General features: G+C 49.5%; 6 non-coding genes across 6 annotated transcripts; 3 read left to right on the top strand and 3 right to left on the bottom strand.

Annotated features, from left to right (window-relative positions):
- Window positions 1–2,110: 2,110 nt before the first annotated feature.
- On the bottom strand, window positions 2,111–2,227 carry LOC138229533 (U5 spliceosomal RNA). Its single transcript, XR_011185943.1, has one exon. It is a non-coding gene; the product is annotated as a U5 spliceosomal RNA (small nuclear RNA).
- A 394-nt stretch (window positions 2,228–2,621) lies between these two features.
- On the bottom strand, window positions 2,622–2,735 carry LOC138229552 (U5 spliceosomal RNA). The gene has a single exon (XR_011185962.1). It is a non-coding gene; the product is annotated as a U5 spliceosomal RNA (small nuclear RNA).
- Window positions 2,736–11,784: 9,049 nt separating this feature from the next.
- Window positions 11,785–11,926, bottom strand: LOC138229452 (U4 spliceosomal RNA). Its single transcript, XR_011185863.1, has one exon. It is a non-coding gene; the product is annotated as a U4 spliceosomal RNA (small nuclear RNA).
- Window positions 11,927–12,579: 653 nt separating this feature from the next.
- trnag-ucc (transfer RNA glycine (anticodon UCC)) lies at window positions 12,580–12,651 on the top strand. The gene has a single exon. It is a non-coding gene; the product is annotated as a tRNA-Gly (tRNA).
- An 889-nt stretch (window positions 12,652–13,540) lies between these two features.
- Window positions 13,541–13,614, top strand: trnan-guu (transfer RNA asparagine (anticodon GUU)). The gene has a single exon. It is a non-coding gene; the product is annotated as a tRNA-Asn (tRNA).
- Window positions 13,615–15,149: 1,535 nt separating this feature from the next.
- On the top strand, window positions 15,150–15,231 carry trnas-uga (transfer RNA serine (anticodon UGA)). Its single transcript has one exon. It is a non-coding gene; the product is annotated as a tRNA-Ser (tRNA).
- Window positions 15,232–15,803: the final 572 nt, after the last annotated feature.

Below are 15,803 nucleotides of genomic sequence, written 5' to 3' on the forward strand. Positions count from 1 at the left end.
AGACCCTCTCAATGTTCCTAGCACAGACTGTAGCCATGCACCAATGCCCCAATCATCTGGATTATAATTATGATATATATTTTTCTTCATCATAGTGCTTTGCTAAGTCCTAGCAACCTACAATACTACAATAGAGAATTAGCAAATTCAACAATCCATTCGTCCAGCTAAATTCGTCCCCCCAGGAAGTTTCATTGATTGGCCCGTGATGATATCAAACAGGCTGTTACACAGTTCTGTTTGATCCAGCCCGCATCCCATGGCGTTCCTTCAGTCTGATGTCTAGTCGATCTTTCAGAGATCTGTTCCTTCATTCCACTGTTCCAGCAGACTGAGGGTGATCTCAGTCCATCTCACTCCGAACAATGCAGCCACAGCCTGACACACCTTCCCTGTGAAGTGTGTTCCTTGATCATAATACAAGGGGCAGGGCAGTGCCCACCGAGGGCTTATCTCTGTTATCAAGTGTTTGGTAGACACAGAGGCAGTGGCAGCAACCCACCGGGAAAACAGATTATAAGAGCCCAGGTTTCCCTTTACAATTTTCAATTTCCCAGGTTTGAAAGGTTCCTCAGGAGCAGGCCTTTTGAGCTGTTGCACCCGCACCTGAACTGTAGTTGAGTTCCTTTGATAAACATTACATCCACATTAGATACCACATAAGTGGTTACTGCTTCAAACCCGGTTCTCACCCAGTTTTGGGTAACCGGCACACCATTTGACTCCCACCTGGGTGTCCAACAGAGTGCATTTGTCGGGCTATAAAGGGCATTAGGCTGTGAGGGCATGCAGGGCGTCTGGTGTGCTGTCAGCTCCACACCCCATCATCCTGCAGCCCCATAATCTTTTCTAACCATGTCCATTTCTCTGCTTCACAGAGGTCTCAGACTACTGTTCTACAAGTATTGCTCACCTGACAGTTGCATCTGCAAAGTTGTTCCCTCGAGTTACTGGAAACATTTCTTTATTATGTGATTTACACATTACCACAGCTACTTCAGTCAGTAGCTGCAAAGCTTCTAATAGTTCAGAGATAAACCCAGCATTCTTAACTGGAGTCCCTGCCGTGTTGAGAAAATCCCTATTCCTCCACCACCATCCAAAATTGTGGCATGCACCAAATGTATATATAGAGTCTATATACATATGCAGCCATTCAAAACAAGCGGGGTATGCTGCGGTATAACACGGTGGGAGTGTCGCAGTATACCGCATCATACCGGACGCAAATTAGATTATGTTAATAGTATCCGGAATCACCTTGTAAAATCGCCAGGTGGAGCTAATAAAGGTTAACCTCTCCTGTACAGCATTTGAGCTGTCACCAGAAAACGTCAGTTTTGAATCCTGATCACTGCTGAGGGACAATCTTTATTCAATTAAGAATTTAAGGTGTATACTCTTTAGACTTTTAAATTTAAACAGTGTATTACAGCATGTTAATCATTAAACATTAAAAAGGCGGTATATTTTATAAAAGCAAGATTGTTCTGTTGGACAAAAGTACACAACCTACCACCTTTATCATAAATATTTTAAATATGCAGGAATATTTTATGCATCAAAGTCTTTACTGAAGATATTACTAAGAGTATTAATAATGAATGACCTTGGACAAGCTGTAAGCTCAAAGTATTACCCTGGTCCACATTCTTTGTAACCGTCTTTGTAAACGAAAAGAGTTTATTTTTTCATTGACAAAAAGTAACACCACAGCATTTAGTTGATCCGATCACGCAAGCCCAGGCCGCCTTCAAGGCCTCTGCCCTGCCGGTCGTGGTTGGCAATACACCTGGCCTTACAAACGAGCCAGTGGGGCCCGTTCAGCTCCGGGCTCATCGCCTGCGGCTCACGGCTTGCGAGCGTGCCCAATCCGTGCGATAACTCGGAAAACACCCGGCCACACTGTGCCGGAAACGACGCACTCTGGGAAGCCGCTATGCAGGCAAGGTCCCAAGATCCCCTGCGGCCGGACACTTCCCGCCCCCCAAAGAAAAGAGCGCCAATCAGACGGCCAGAGACCGAGGACTCGCGGAGCAGACAGCCACAATCGCCATAACAAGAGCAATTGTGAACGTTTTTGTTTTCTCTCTTTGACCAGCCCAGCTGTACCCCACCCGAAAGCAAGGAAGCGCAAAAATTGCATAGAACTCATTCATGCTCCTCTCCACGGAAATCTTTAGTAAAAGGCGAAAGATTTGTACGAGATGAAGAGAAACCAGAGTGCGTGGCTGCACAGCTGCAGGAGCCCAGGCCGCCTTCAAAGCCTCTGCGCTGCCGGTCGTGGTTGGCAATGCACCTGGCCTTACAAACTAGCCAGTGGGGCCCGTTCAGCTCCGGGCTCATCGCCTGCGGCTCTCAGCTTGCGGCCGTGCCCAATCCGTGCGATAACTCGGAAAACACCCGGCCACACTGTGCCGGAAACGACGCACTCTGGGAAGCCTGTATGCAAAGCGAGGTCCCAAGATCCCCTGCTGCCGGACACTTCCCGCCCCCCAAAGAAAAGAACGCCAATCAGACGGCCGGAGACCGAGAACTCGCGGAGCAGACGGCCACAATCACCATTACAAGAGCGATTGCGAACGTGCTTGTTTTCTCTCTTTGACCAACCCAGCTGCGACCCACCCGAAGGCAGGGAAGCACAAAAATTGCATGGAACTCATTCATGCTCCTCTCCACGGAAATCTTTAGTAAAAGGCGAAAGATTTGTACGAGATGAAAAGAAACCAGAGTGCATGGCTGATTAAGGCCATTTAAGGCCTTAATCTGGCAATTAAGGCCCACACCGATCCTGAGCCTCAGAACTCCGGGCGCAATTAAGGCCCAAACCAGTTCTGACCTTCAGAACTCCGGGCGCAATTAAGGCCCACACCAGTCCTGAACTTCACGGTAAGGGTCCAAAACCCGTTCAAAAACTCCACGCGCAATTAAGGCATAAACCAGCTTCGAACGCCTGTACACAATACCGCGGAACCCCTGCCAGACCAAATTCTGGGCTTACAGCAAACAACCCATTACATACACCGGTGTCTTCCCCGGGCCAGAGGAATTCAGAAACTCACGTTTACTCCGTCATCTCGGGCGATTCTCGCAGGGAGCAGAGATTTCCCAATCGGTCAGAGAGAGTCGGGACTTTTAAATAAAAGAGGAGTCCTTACCTCTTAGTTATGTGCGCGCTGACCATCTCTCCTGCCGATGGGAAGTTCTGCGCCTTCTGGAGCATCCGCCGACTACGCCAAATTTGTTGTAACAGAAGAAATAAGGTTCTTGATCCCGAGATGAAGTAAAACAGATGAGTTTATTGCATGCAAGGAACAATAAAGCCAAAGTCTTGTTTCCCGCAAGAAACAACAAAACCGAAGTATTGTTCCCCGTACTGTTACAAACTTTTGGGTTATATAGTGTTTTCTTCTCCGTTTCTGACGTCACTCGGTCTGATGGTAAAGAGGGGGGTTCATGGTATTTGGCCAGTTTACGATGTTCTGGACAAATGGTCAGTTTAACATTACACCCAGGGGGGTTCCTAGCTTGCATCTGCAATCCTTATCAGTTAACCCCCCTTTCCTGCCATAAACCCCAGTTTGTGACTTGAAAGTCTAAACCCCCTACAGAAAGGATTAAATTCAAACCCCCGTCTCCACATCTTTCTTCAGTATCTTAATAAAGTGAAGGAGCTGCCCCTTCGCCAAGGCGGTGTGGGGCAGAATGGACAACATAATGCAACTCCTGGAAACGAATGCGGTGCTCAGCTACCAGTACATTCTGCTGGGGCTGGCACCTACCGGACTGGACAGGGGGACGCAGTTCCTGATGTGGCTGCTGCTGTCCCTCACAAAGAAAGGCCTGTGGGACGCGAGAAACAATCTCATCCGGCACAACAACAAGTGGGGAGCGAGGGAGCTGGAAGAGAGGATCCTGGCGGACCTCAGGAGGAGGATGAAGCGCGACGTTGCTAAATGGGGTTTCCCCACGGCAAAGGAGCACTGGAAAGGCCTATGGACCCTGTACAGGGATTAATGGTTTACAGCAAGCGGTAGGGTTTGGAGGGACTCTCATAATAGCGCAAATCCGCCCACCCTTGCAAGGATTGATAACGGACAATCACCGCCGTTCCGCCGATGTTTTAATTTTGTGGAGTGTTATCGTGTGAGACGTTTCCCTTTGAGATGTGTTTTTTTTCGGAATAAAGTATATTTTATAAGAAAAAAAAAAGATTGTACCATAAAGATTTCCACGGAGAGGACTACGGTTTCCTGCAGGACTATGCCGGTAGGAGGACCAGGTTCCACAACTTCAAGGGGCTGTGTCGAGGCGATCCACAGTACTGTCAGGACCAGCCCTGGCAGTTTTAGGATTCCCATTCTGGAACATAGATGAGGCACATGGTACAGTTCCACTATAATTTTGAATATATTTTCCTAGCAGGACCTACAGTACAGTACCTAACTACCTGCAGCTACAAAGGGGCACCCCCCTCTTTGATCGGGTTTGGACGTTTAACCCTATTCTGTGTTCTCCGGCGCCATTTGAGGTGGGCGATACAACCGGAGGTGGTTGCGATGCACCCACTTGTAGACCAGAGATTGCCTTCCCTTCTCAATCTGAATTCGATAAGCTACCGGTGATACCTTATCGATAATCTCGTGGGGTCCTGTCCAACTGGGTAAGTACTTCCGGGCCACCCCTGTGGGTTTGGCAAATTGGAAGTACAGGACCTTGTCTCCTACTTGGAGTTCCTGGTTAACTGCCTTTCAGTCATAGTATGCTTTCCTACCCTCTGCACTCCTTCCCAGATTGTTCTGGGCAAAAGCAAAGGTTGCCTGCAGATGTGCTCGCAGGTCTGACACATACTGATGGGCCGTAGCAGCCCCCGTCGTGCTCAGGTCCTCCACCCCATAAAGACAGTGTAGGGGAAGAGTCATCTTCCGACTTGTCATCATCTCAAAAGGTGGGACCCCCGTAGAGCAATGGGGCGTAGCTCGGATGGCCATCAGAACCAGGGGCAGCTTAATGTCTCAGGCCCTACTGCTGTTGGAGACAAACTTTTTGAGCATACTAACCACCGTTCGGTTTGCCCTTTCTGCCTGGCCCGAGGATTGAGGGTGGTAGGAGATATGCAACTGGGTCTTGACCCCAAGCATATTCCACAGGGTTGCCATTACTGTAGCTGTGAAATGGGTTCCCCGATCCGAGACCACGGTCAGGGGGAATCCCCATCGACTGAACACATGGTTCACCAACAGCACTGCAGTTGTCTCTGCCGTGTCGTTGGGTGCTGGGAGGCACTCAATCCATTTTGTGAATGCACACGTAACAGTGAGGAAATATTTGTTCCCTCTGGATGACCTCACCAGCGGCCCCACCCAATCCATTTGAAGATTGGACCAGGTGAATGTCATGCCCTTTTTCTGGAGTGGTGCACGGTGCAAGGGCCGTGATGGTTGGAACTGGCTACACGTCAGACACCCCTTTACATACGCGGCGATGTCTTGGCCCATGTGAGGCCAGAATGCCACCTGCTGGATAGTGTCGTATGTAGCCTTGATTCCCCGGTGACCCCCACAGGGTTCGTCATGAGCGTGTTGGATCATGACCCCCCGATGACAGTGGGGAACTACCCACTTTGGGACACCTTGTGCAACTGGTACACAAACCAACAACCCCTTTATAATTTTTAGGTTGTCTTTCACCTCTGCCAGCTCCTTCAGCTCCAGAGACTGGCTCAGCACCTGCTCCGAAAGAGGTTGACGCACTGGGTCAGCGATATGCTGATACATTTGCCCAATTGCTGGGTCCTGTTTCTGCATTTCCGCAAGATCGGTGTTAAAACCCTGTGACCCAAGCACTACAGATTGAGGGTCAGCTCCGACATCCTGTCTAGCCCTGCTTCGGGTGACCGCCTTGACCTCAGCCACGAATTCTGGGGGTAGCCATTCCTGCTGGAACTGCCAGGGTTCACCCTCTAAGGCGCCAGATTTGGCCAACCGGTCGGCCTCATCATTCCCGTCTTTGTCGGGTCCCTTCACCTGGGAGTGTCCCTTCACCTTCCTCCAGTAAACCATCATTCCAGCCTCGGTCGTGAGCTTGTCACTGGCCAGGAACAACTCTTTGTTCTTTACTTCCTTGCCCCGGGCATTTTTCATGCCGTTACCCTTCCAATACGGAACGTGAGACACGAAGCTATGTCGGGCGTAGTTCGAGTCACTACAGATGACAAACTGTTTAAGGCCATGTGTCAGGGCCTGCTGGAGGGTGATCAGCACCCCAGCTACTTCCGCATACTGACTAGTCTTTGGTCCTAGCTTATAGCGGGTCGGCCCACAGGGAGTATTGTCTTGCCAGACTACTCCTACCCCTGCTAGCACCTGCTGTTCGTGGCGAAAAGAGCAACCGTCAACATAGGCCATGGGTAAGCCCTGGCCCACGTTCTCATCATAGTACCGATGATTGTTCGGTAGCTCAGCAGCGGGAATTGTTTCTGGAGCTTCCATGTCAGTGTCACAGCCGTGACACACTTGGCCCAAAGCCAGGCCCTGTCCCAGGTACATTTTCTTGCTCTGTGCATAACGTACCTCTATCTCATAGCCTTGTAGGGCCATCATTCATGCCACAATCCTGCTATTTGACACCCTGCCCGCTTTCAGTCTCTGGCTATGCAGGAATGTCACAGGTTGGTGGCAGGTTTCGATGATGATCTTTTGTCCCCCAACATAACTACGGAAGTGTTCTACCGACCAGACCGTAGACAACAGGGCCTTCTCGCAGTCCAAGAACTTTTGCTCCACTGGGCTCAGGGCTCGACTGGCATATGCCACCACCCTTCACTCTTGGTTATATTCCTGACTCAGAGCAGCCCCAAGGCAGTGCTCTGAGAACCCTGCTTCAAGGTAGAAGACCTTATTTTTGTCAGGGTAGGCCAAGCTCGGCGCACTACCGAGTCTGCGCTTCAGCTCCATCACAGCCTGTTCTGGGGAAGGCCCCCACTCAAAGGGCACGTCTTTCTGCAACAGCTTGTGGAGGGGCCTTGCTATTTCAGCGTAATCCTCAATGGACTGCTGGGAATAATTACATACTCCCAGAAAGCTGCGCAGTTCAGACAGGTTAGTGGGCGACTTCATATTCTGGATAGCTTGGACTCTGCTGGACTGTGGCTGTATGCCTTGGGCTCCAACCAACAGTCCCACGTACTCCACTTGGGTCCTACACCACTGTCCCTTAGCCAGGGACAGTTTGGCCCCTGCACAGGAGAGCTGGGTCAACACATGCCTGATCTCGGCCATGTGTTCTTCCCAGGTCTGACTCCTCATCAGAATATCGTCCACATAGACCAGGTTGCCCCTGGCGGCTGCATCACTCATGGCTTTGTGCAGAAATATGTTGAACTCCGCTGGGGAGTTGGAATACCCAAAGGGGCATCGATTCCAGGTGAACTGCCTGTTTCCAAAGGAAAAGGCCAGTTTGTACTGGTCTGTTGGTTCTACCTTAAGGGTCCAGAACCCATTGGCCACATCCACTGTGGTGAAATATTTCGCTGTTGTCACCTTGGCTAACTCCTGATCTAGGTAGATCATTGGCCATCGTGACAAAGGAACCTGTTTATTCAGCTGCCGGTAGTCAATGGTCAGACGCCATTTACCATTGGGTTTCAGCACCGGCCACAGTGGGGAGTTATAAGTGGAGTTACACTCCCTTATGATCTGACGCTCTAGTAGAGCATCCAACGTCTGCTTTATGGACTCGTATGCCGTGAGGGGAATGCGATACTGCCTGACATAGGTTGGGCGGGCGCCAGGGGCCGTTGGAATGCGCACTGTGTTCAAATCCGTCACCCCGCAGTCATAGGCGTCCCGTGCAAACACTTCCCGGAAATCCTGGAAATTCTGACGCAGCTGCTGACGCTGGCTTTCCGTTTCCAGGGCATCTGCCTTGCCAACCTGTTCCTGTACCTGCTCTAGGAACCCCGCTTTTGACGGCATGGCGGTATCCCGGGTCGTACTCTCGGCTGAGTGGTCCATCGGAACACCTGCGTGTACTGTGTACACAACCATCTCATCCTTATCGCTAAGGTCCACCCTGCACACCTCCTGGTTGCAGAATCCCTCTATTGGCATAATTGCAATCATCCGCCGGGGGTAGGTGTAGTACACCTGCTCGGTTCCCCCCTCCCTGGCCAAGGGACCAGGGAGCTGCCCCAGTACTGGGATGGCTAGTTCGAAATCATAGAAACCATTGTCAATTACCAGTCCCATGTCAGTGCGAGCAGGGATTTTGACATCTTGTTTTGCTATGTTCTGCACCAACAGGCAGGTGGCTCGGCCATTCCGTTCCAGTCTGGGGGTACAACAGACTGCTAGGTTCAGTCTGATAAACTGAGCTGATGGTTGGAAGAAAACCATCTCAGCGTCCATTCTCTGTCCCTTCTTTAGGACAAGGCGTACTGGAAACCCTGCTGTTGACGCAGGAACGATCAGGTCCGATTCGTTTACTACCTGGCAGGCCTGAGGAATCGTCTGACCTGACCGAATGTTCTCGGGGTCACCGCTTAGAGAGTGGGCATCTGGGTCCACCCGTGTCCACAGCACACTGTTTACTGTGTCCAGCTGGGCGCCCAGTCGAACCAATAGGTACTTCCAATAGGAAGTAGTGAGCAAACTTCCTTTTTCCGATGGAGATGGAAGCTACACAGCTTCCTTTGCTCCAAATGGACCTATGAGATGGGGGTGCCCACCACAGAACCTGTGACTGCGTCACCAGGGTCACTTGACAGCTTGGCGACAGGTCCTCGAACAGACCTTCACTGATTATGGACTTCTCAGAGCTGAGGCTAAGAATTACATCATCAACCTGCACTTCTGCCACCTGGACCCCCTCCCACCACCATGGGGTGGTATTCCTGGACCCCCTGAGGTACCAGGGTGCACAGAAAGGACTCCCATTCATTACCGGACAGGGAGATCCACTCTTCTTCAGGGATGAAAAGGGGGTGTGCTTTACCTGGCGGGTCAAGCAGCTGCTTGGAGCACTGCTCCTGTAGTTGGGAGACCGTGGGAGTGCTGGCCTGGGCAGGACTTCCCTGTAGTTTTGGAAAGCAAGAAGAGACATTTATTCTCGTCCAGAGGAACCAGGAGGAACCTCCAACTCAGCTATAGTGTTCAGTGGGCACTGTGTGATCACAGCATAACCACTGAATCCCCCTTTTTGCTGTGCAACAGGCTTAGGGTTTTTGACCTGAGCCCACAATTTTCCACGCTGGCAGTCCACCAGAGGCTCCAGCCTGTCAAGCAGGTCTTGGCCAATGAGTAGTGGCTCTGTTTTAAACCTAGAGATGTAAACAGGATGCACCACGTTCATTGGCCCGAACCTAAGTGCCACCCACACTCCTGGCATGATCCTGGGTATAGCTGGAAATATCTATCTTACACGGTTCTACCTTAAGTCTGATGCCTTTTCCTTTCGCTACTCGTTTGAGCTCGCTGAGTAGATCGGCTGACATCAAACTAATTTCAGCCCCAGTGTCAATCAGTGCTTCTCTATCTAAGACGTTTTCAAGAGAAACCTTGATATAAATACGCCTTGCTTTGCCTTTCTGGCTGAGATTCCCTAAGAATTGTTGGAAGCCTGCCTTTTCTTTGACTTCAGGGGCGGGGTCAGCGCCCAACTCAGAGTCACAGCCTTCTTCCAGGCAGGAACCCTCCCACCCAATCACTGAGGGAGGGGCTTGGGACGGATCCCCGCCTCCTCCAGTGAGAAGGGGCGTGGTCCCCCTAAGCTCATTCACACTTCCGGCATTCGGTGCGGAAGGTTTACCCTGTCCTGATCTCTCAGGCAGGGCTTGTTCAAGCCTGGCCAGGCGGGCTGCAGTCGACTCCCTTCGTCCAGTCTTATGATAGACTCTGCCTGAGCCCTTGCCTTCCCCGTAGCGCTCACGGCGGCTCTGACGCTTAGTGCGGTCCTGCCTGCCTATTTTGCGCCGGGGCTTAGCGAGCTCAGGAACCTCAGCTGCCTCGAGCTGAGGCGAGTCGTCAACCCTGCTGGCTTTAGTGGCGAACACGGCCGTTTTAGCAGGTTTTCGCTCTGAGGAAGCAGAGACTTCAGCTCCCCAGGCTTTTTGAGCCAACCTTCTAATGTCAGCCATTTTCATCGCTTTTGCATCAGTGTGCATCACAATCATTTTCCTGACTGAGGGATGCAGATTAGCAATGAATAAACCTTTGAAATTCACGTTCTCTTCGCAACCCTCTTCATTCCGCCCTGCAAAATAAGTGCGCCTAAGCCTCTGATAATAGTCGCGAGGGGCTTCAGCTTTTTCGTGCTTAATATGGTGCACAGCGGCCACGGCAGCTATGGGATCGATAAAAGCCGAAAATTCTCCGATCATTGCCTGACACAGCTCCTCAAAGCTATTACAGACCTCCGGTCCTTGTCTAGACATCCACGCAGGGCAGTCGTTGCTCCGAGGGGATCTACCAGCAGTCCGGCTGGCTGGTAGAAAGTCTCTATGCACAGAGTGGGACCGCGAGTCCTCACAAGTCACTCTTGTGCCTGGGAAGAAGCTGGTTCGTTCCCGGTCCAGCACTGCTTCTGAATAAGCTATTCAGGTTGTCTATGAGGGTCCAGCTGTAGGGTCCAACTGTCCAACACAAACACAATCTGTAGCGTTTAGCGTGACATAGTCTTGCAGGCATCGTGCTGTCTCACTGCAATACTATACCGCTGGAGGAAACAGTCCATCTGGCCATGAAACTCATTTGAACGTCTAGCTACAGCAACTAACAATATCATGATTTATTCAGGATTTGTGGAATCAGCACGTCCCGGAGACAGCTTCCGAAATCGTGAGCATTCTCTGGTGGTGTCCTGCAGGGCTTTTTGTGGGTGTGTGTTGGTGGTATAGTGGTGAGCATAGCTGCCTTCCAAGCAGTTGACCTTTGTTCGATTCCCGGCCAACGCAGTGGCGATTGGTTTTAAATGCTGTCATGAGCCTTGGATTGTGAATAGCTAAGCGAAGCCTTTTGAAAGAGCCAAAGCACTGCAAAACGGAATTGAAGGAGAATCTTAAAGGGGATTCTGAGCGGTGTCTGCATACACGCAGTCCGATACGGGTGCTGAAAGCTTGAGCTACTCTCAATGTCATGCTGCCTTTCCCCGGAGTAAATCTGTTACATTGAAAGAATGCTTCTGGCAGGTTCAAAAAGGGACCCTTGTTAATTGGAGAAATCAATGATTTCGAATGAATTCTGTATGCGTTAAAAGACAGCTATACACAGAAAACATGCAGGACACTGCTCATGATCTCTCAGTGCGTTTTTCCAAGCCATCTGACAAAGCCCGCCCACTGAAAACTGCAGCAGATCGTGTAAAGACGTTCAACTTTGTAACTACTGCACGCACAGGAAGCAGAATAAATTCCTCTTTTCAAACTGTCAAAGGTTTGCTTTGCGAACGCTGCAGGACATCGCACAATCTCTTTTGAACGGGGACAAACCATTTCTTATGGGGCGCAGTAAGTACAGACGTTTAAAAAGCTCCACTCATGCCGACGATGCAGCATGAAGAAGCGCAACCTAACTTTTGACAGACAAAAGCCGGGCGCCGCTACGAGCAATATGAAATCAAACTGACAGCACACGGCGTTTCGCGCTAACTCAAAAGTGATCTCGACAGACGCTGTTCTCTGCATAACGCTGAAAGAGCTAAAGAGCGTTTCTGTTGAGACGTAACAAGCTCGTTTCTTTCTACCATGATGTCACCATGACCAAATCTGTCTTTAAACACCTTGCTCAGTCTCTGACGAGACTATCAAAAATTGCTTTCGCCGATTGTATTGCAAACCGGCGGAAGCGGGGTATTGGGAAAAGTTTTCAACTAGCAATAATCGCGCCTCGGCTAAACCTCACAGGCTACGATACTGCCACTGCGCAAAGCTGACGGTTGCCAGGCAACCGCGGGGATCCTATGGAAATCGTTATCGATCGTCTCATGGCATGTCGTTGCGGTAACGCTTCATATTTGTCGTCTTCTTCTTCTTCTAGCTTGAGGTTTTGAAGAATTTCATGACAGACAAGGGCTCCGTTGGGAACAAAGGGCGTTGTGAGAAAACCGTTGCTTATTTTCAGCAGCAGAAATTCAACCCTTTAAATACAAGATGACAGAACAATGACGAAGGGCGTGCCGGGAGGAACTCATGCACTACAGAGGAAAGGGGGCGGGCACGTACAGTTCACATTCAAGCCACAAGTACTCTTCTCGGATGTTACACAAACAAATCCTAACGTCTTGAAAGCATTGCAGCATGTTTGTGTCCCACTTCCCGTGGCTGCAGGACGACTGACACGAACGGACAAACACAATCTGTGGCGTTTAGCGTGACATAGTCTTGCAGGCATCGTGCTGTCTCACTGCAATACTATACCGCTGGAGGAAACAGTCCATCTGGCCGTGAAACTCATTTAAACGTCTAGCTACAGCAACTAACAATATCATGATTTATTCAGGATGTGTGGAATCAGCACGTCCCGGAGACAGCTTCCGAAATCGTGAGCATTCTCTGGTGGTGTCCTGCAGGGCTTTCGCAGGTGTGTGTTGGTGGTATAGTGGTGAGCATAGCTGCCTTCCAAGCAGTTGACCTGGGTTCGATTCCTGGCCAACGCAGTTGCGATTGGTTCCAAATGTTGTCATGAGCCTTGGATTGTGACTAGCAAAGCGAAGCCTTTTGAAAGAGCTAAAGCACTGCAAAACGGAATTGAAGGAGAATCTTACAGGGGATTCTGAGCAGTGTCTGCATACATGCAGTCAGATAAAGGTGCTGAAAGCTTGAGCTACTCTCAATGTCATGCTGCCCTTCCCCGGAGTAAATCTGTTACATTGAAAGAATGCTTCTGGCAGGTTCAAAAAGGGACCCTTGTTAATTGGAGAAATCAATGATTTCGAATGAATTCTGTATGCGTTAAAAGACAGCTATACACAGAAAACATGCAGGACACTGCTCATGATGTTTCCCGAGCCGAAACACAGTGCGTTTTTCCAAGCCATCTGACAAAGATTGCCCACTGGAAACTGCAGCAGTTGGACATGAAAAGTGCACGATAAATGCCATTTCTCATCATTTCTCTTGGCATCAGTTCTGCTATCAAATGGGACGGAGGCAACGGGCTCAGAGAGCAGGTTAAGTGCACACCGAACGCAGATGTGTCCAAGTGTCTGTAAAAGCGCGGTGCTCCGCTGGCGCTGTTCCCTAGTGGCTTAAAGTGCCCGCCTAGTAAGCAGGCGATCCTGGGTCTGAATACCAGCGGTGCCTCTCTCCGTGTCTTGTTGTGCCGAATGTCTCATTTCAGACAAACATGTACAGCTTGGTTCAGTTTAATGCAAGAATTCATTTCCTTTCTGGAATAACTTGTTTTTGAAGAAATCCATACAGCTTGTGAAAGATGAAATCCATTTCTTGGTTGTCAGTGGAAAAAGATTGCCGGCTGCAAGAAGCGCAAGTGATTGTTTTCTTTGACCAGAAACCTGCAAATGTAGGGAGCACAAGCAGCTGTCAGTCTCTGTGGCGCAATCGGTTAGCGCGTTCGGCTGTTAACCGAAAGGTTGGTGGTTCAAGCCCACCCAGGGACGCGTGTCTCAGTTTTTCCAATGTAAACATCATCACCGCTAAAGATGATGGCGCAGAAGGCTCCACAGTCGAAACGTTGTGCTTCTTTTCTTCTTTTTTCAGCATGGAGTAAACCTTTGCTTGATCCTTTGCAGCCTACGCATGCTGACACAGCTGCCTTTCTCTTAACGCGCCTCAATCATTATTCACCAAAACCATCAGCAGAATGTGTCGCCTTTGTGGTGATGTCACTCCTCTGCTTCACAAATGTCCTTAGTGACGGACCATTTCTTTCTGCCATTTTTCCGGAGCGGTTATTGATTGCTCCATCATTTCCCTCATACTTTCCATCCCTAGATTGAAAAAAAAAACAGAAACAGGCTGACAGGACGACAATCAAATTGCAAAAACTCATAAAAGCACTCAATAGAGTATTTGAATCCACAAGTAGCTACGAGCAACTTTGTCCTGGCTTGCATGAAAGTCGGAAAATGTCAAAAAGAAAAAGATGGTGGCTTTTTCATATTTGTTCTTTCATTTTTAGTTCGTTGGCTCTTCTGTCCATTGTCCTCCTGCCTGGCTCTTGACCTGTGACTGTCTGAACGCACACATTAGACTTTCAGGCAGGGGATTTGTCCTGAGCCTCTGTGAAAGACCCACCCACCCCCATAAATAACTGCTCTAGAAACACATGAATGCAAAACTAAACCACAGCTTAAAGAGGAGCTCCAACTCAGTGCCATACTAATGTAAACGAAGTAATACTAAGACATGTTCTTATGGATTTGTCTTACCTTGAGATATGTAATTGGATTTCAGGATTAACTTCCTCATTCAATGTAGTGGTGATTCTTTGCCTGGTCAGTACCTGGGTGGGAGACCTCCAGCGAACAATTAAGCTTGCTGCTGGAAGTGGTGTTAAGAGACTCTTAGGATCTTCCAGAGGTCTCTGTCCAATAGCACTAGTTGCCTTAGAGCTGGCTCAAACATTGCTCAAGAGTCTACCTTTCACAGATGCGCAAAGATGAATGATGGGGGTGCACGCTTCAAGGAGCCTTCCAACTGTAGGGACCGATTAGAGACGATCCGTAGCATGTGTTCGTTTCCATATACGCCCCGTGTCTCAACGGTAGGACAGAGTCAAATACTGCCTCGACACGTAACAGCGTTATATTAAACCGCAGGACTTGAGGGCTGTTTTGTTTGAATGTTCAAGGCATTGGTAAGAACGTAGGTCAAGGGCCATTGGTGCATCTCCTGTAACTGGAGCAAAAATGCTATTCAAAGTGCAGTGACTAAAATCGTCGTCCACATGTCTCCGTTGTTGATTGCTTTCTGTCTAAGAACGTTCTGTTTTCATGTCCGAACGGGGAGACTTTATCATTCCAACTTGAAGCCACCCTTAAGTCCTCTGAGGTGTGTGTGTGTGTGCTTGCACGTATGGCGTAAAAGGTTTCTTAAACGGAGAGCGAACTTGAAAAAAGTTGCCTCCGCTGCCGCCGCCGCCTCGCACTCCCTGTTCGATTGTAGCAAAAAGGCAGCGACCGCGGCGCTCGCTGTAGTCGTGGCCGAGTGGTTAAGGTGACGGACTTGAAATCCGTTGCGGTCTCCCCGCGCAGGTTCAAATCCTGCTGACTACGGCGTCCTTTGCATTTGGTTGCGTGCGTGCGTGTAAAAGGACCAGCGCCATTTCGTTTTCGCTGGGACCTTTAACACTCTAAATCGCCTGGACCCGCAGCCTGTGAAATCGATTCTTCAGCACCCACGAAGGACGCTTTGCCGCTGGACACAGATACCGATGCTTTTCTGCAACGAGCTTTCCAGCTGAATTTTCTCGGCAGCTCCGTACTGAACCTGTTCTCCATTGCAACATAGCGGAGGCTCGTCACGTCTATAGCAAGGCTGTGTAGGACCGCATACGCCACAGTGACTTGTACACAGACCACATGAAAGGCAAGCAAAATACACTTTTAAAATTCCAAAGACTCACAAGGTCAGAGGAACAGCGATGACCTGAACAGATCTTTTACAGAAATCTAGGTTGACCTTTTTAGAGCTGTAATTGCATTTTTGTTTAATAGAAGATCAAATCTACTCGCATGTACCAGCACCTTACAGTTTATTGATGTTAATTCTGTTTAAGTAATAAGATTGCAAATTATTTTGGACTTTAGCCGGTGTTTTTTAGAACAAATTGCTTACACTTCTGTAA

This window comes from Lepisosteus oculatus, unplaced genomic scaffold, assembly GCF_040954835.1.
Source record: "Lepisosteus oculatus isolate fLepOcu1 unplaced genomic scaffold, fLepOcu1.hap2 HAP2_SCAFFOLD_45, whole genome shotgun sequence".
In the NCBI taxonomy this organism is placed as follows: Eukaryota; Metazoa; Chordata; class Actinopteri; order Semionotiformes; family Lepisosteidae; genus Lepisosteus; species Lepisosteus oculatus.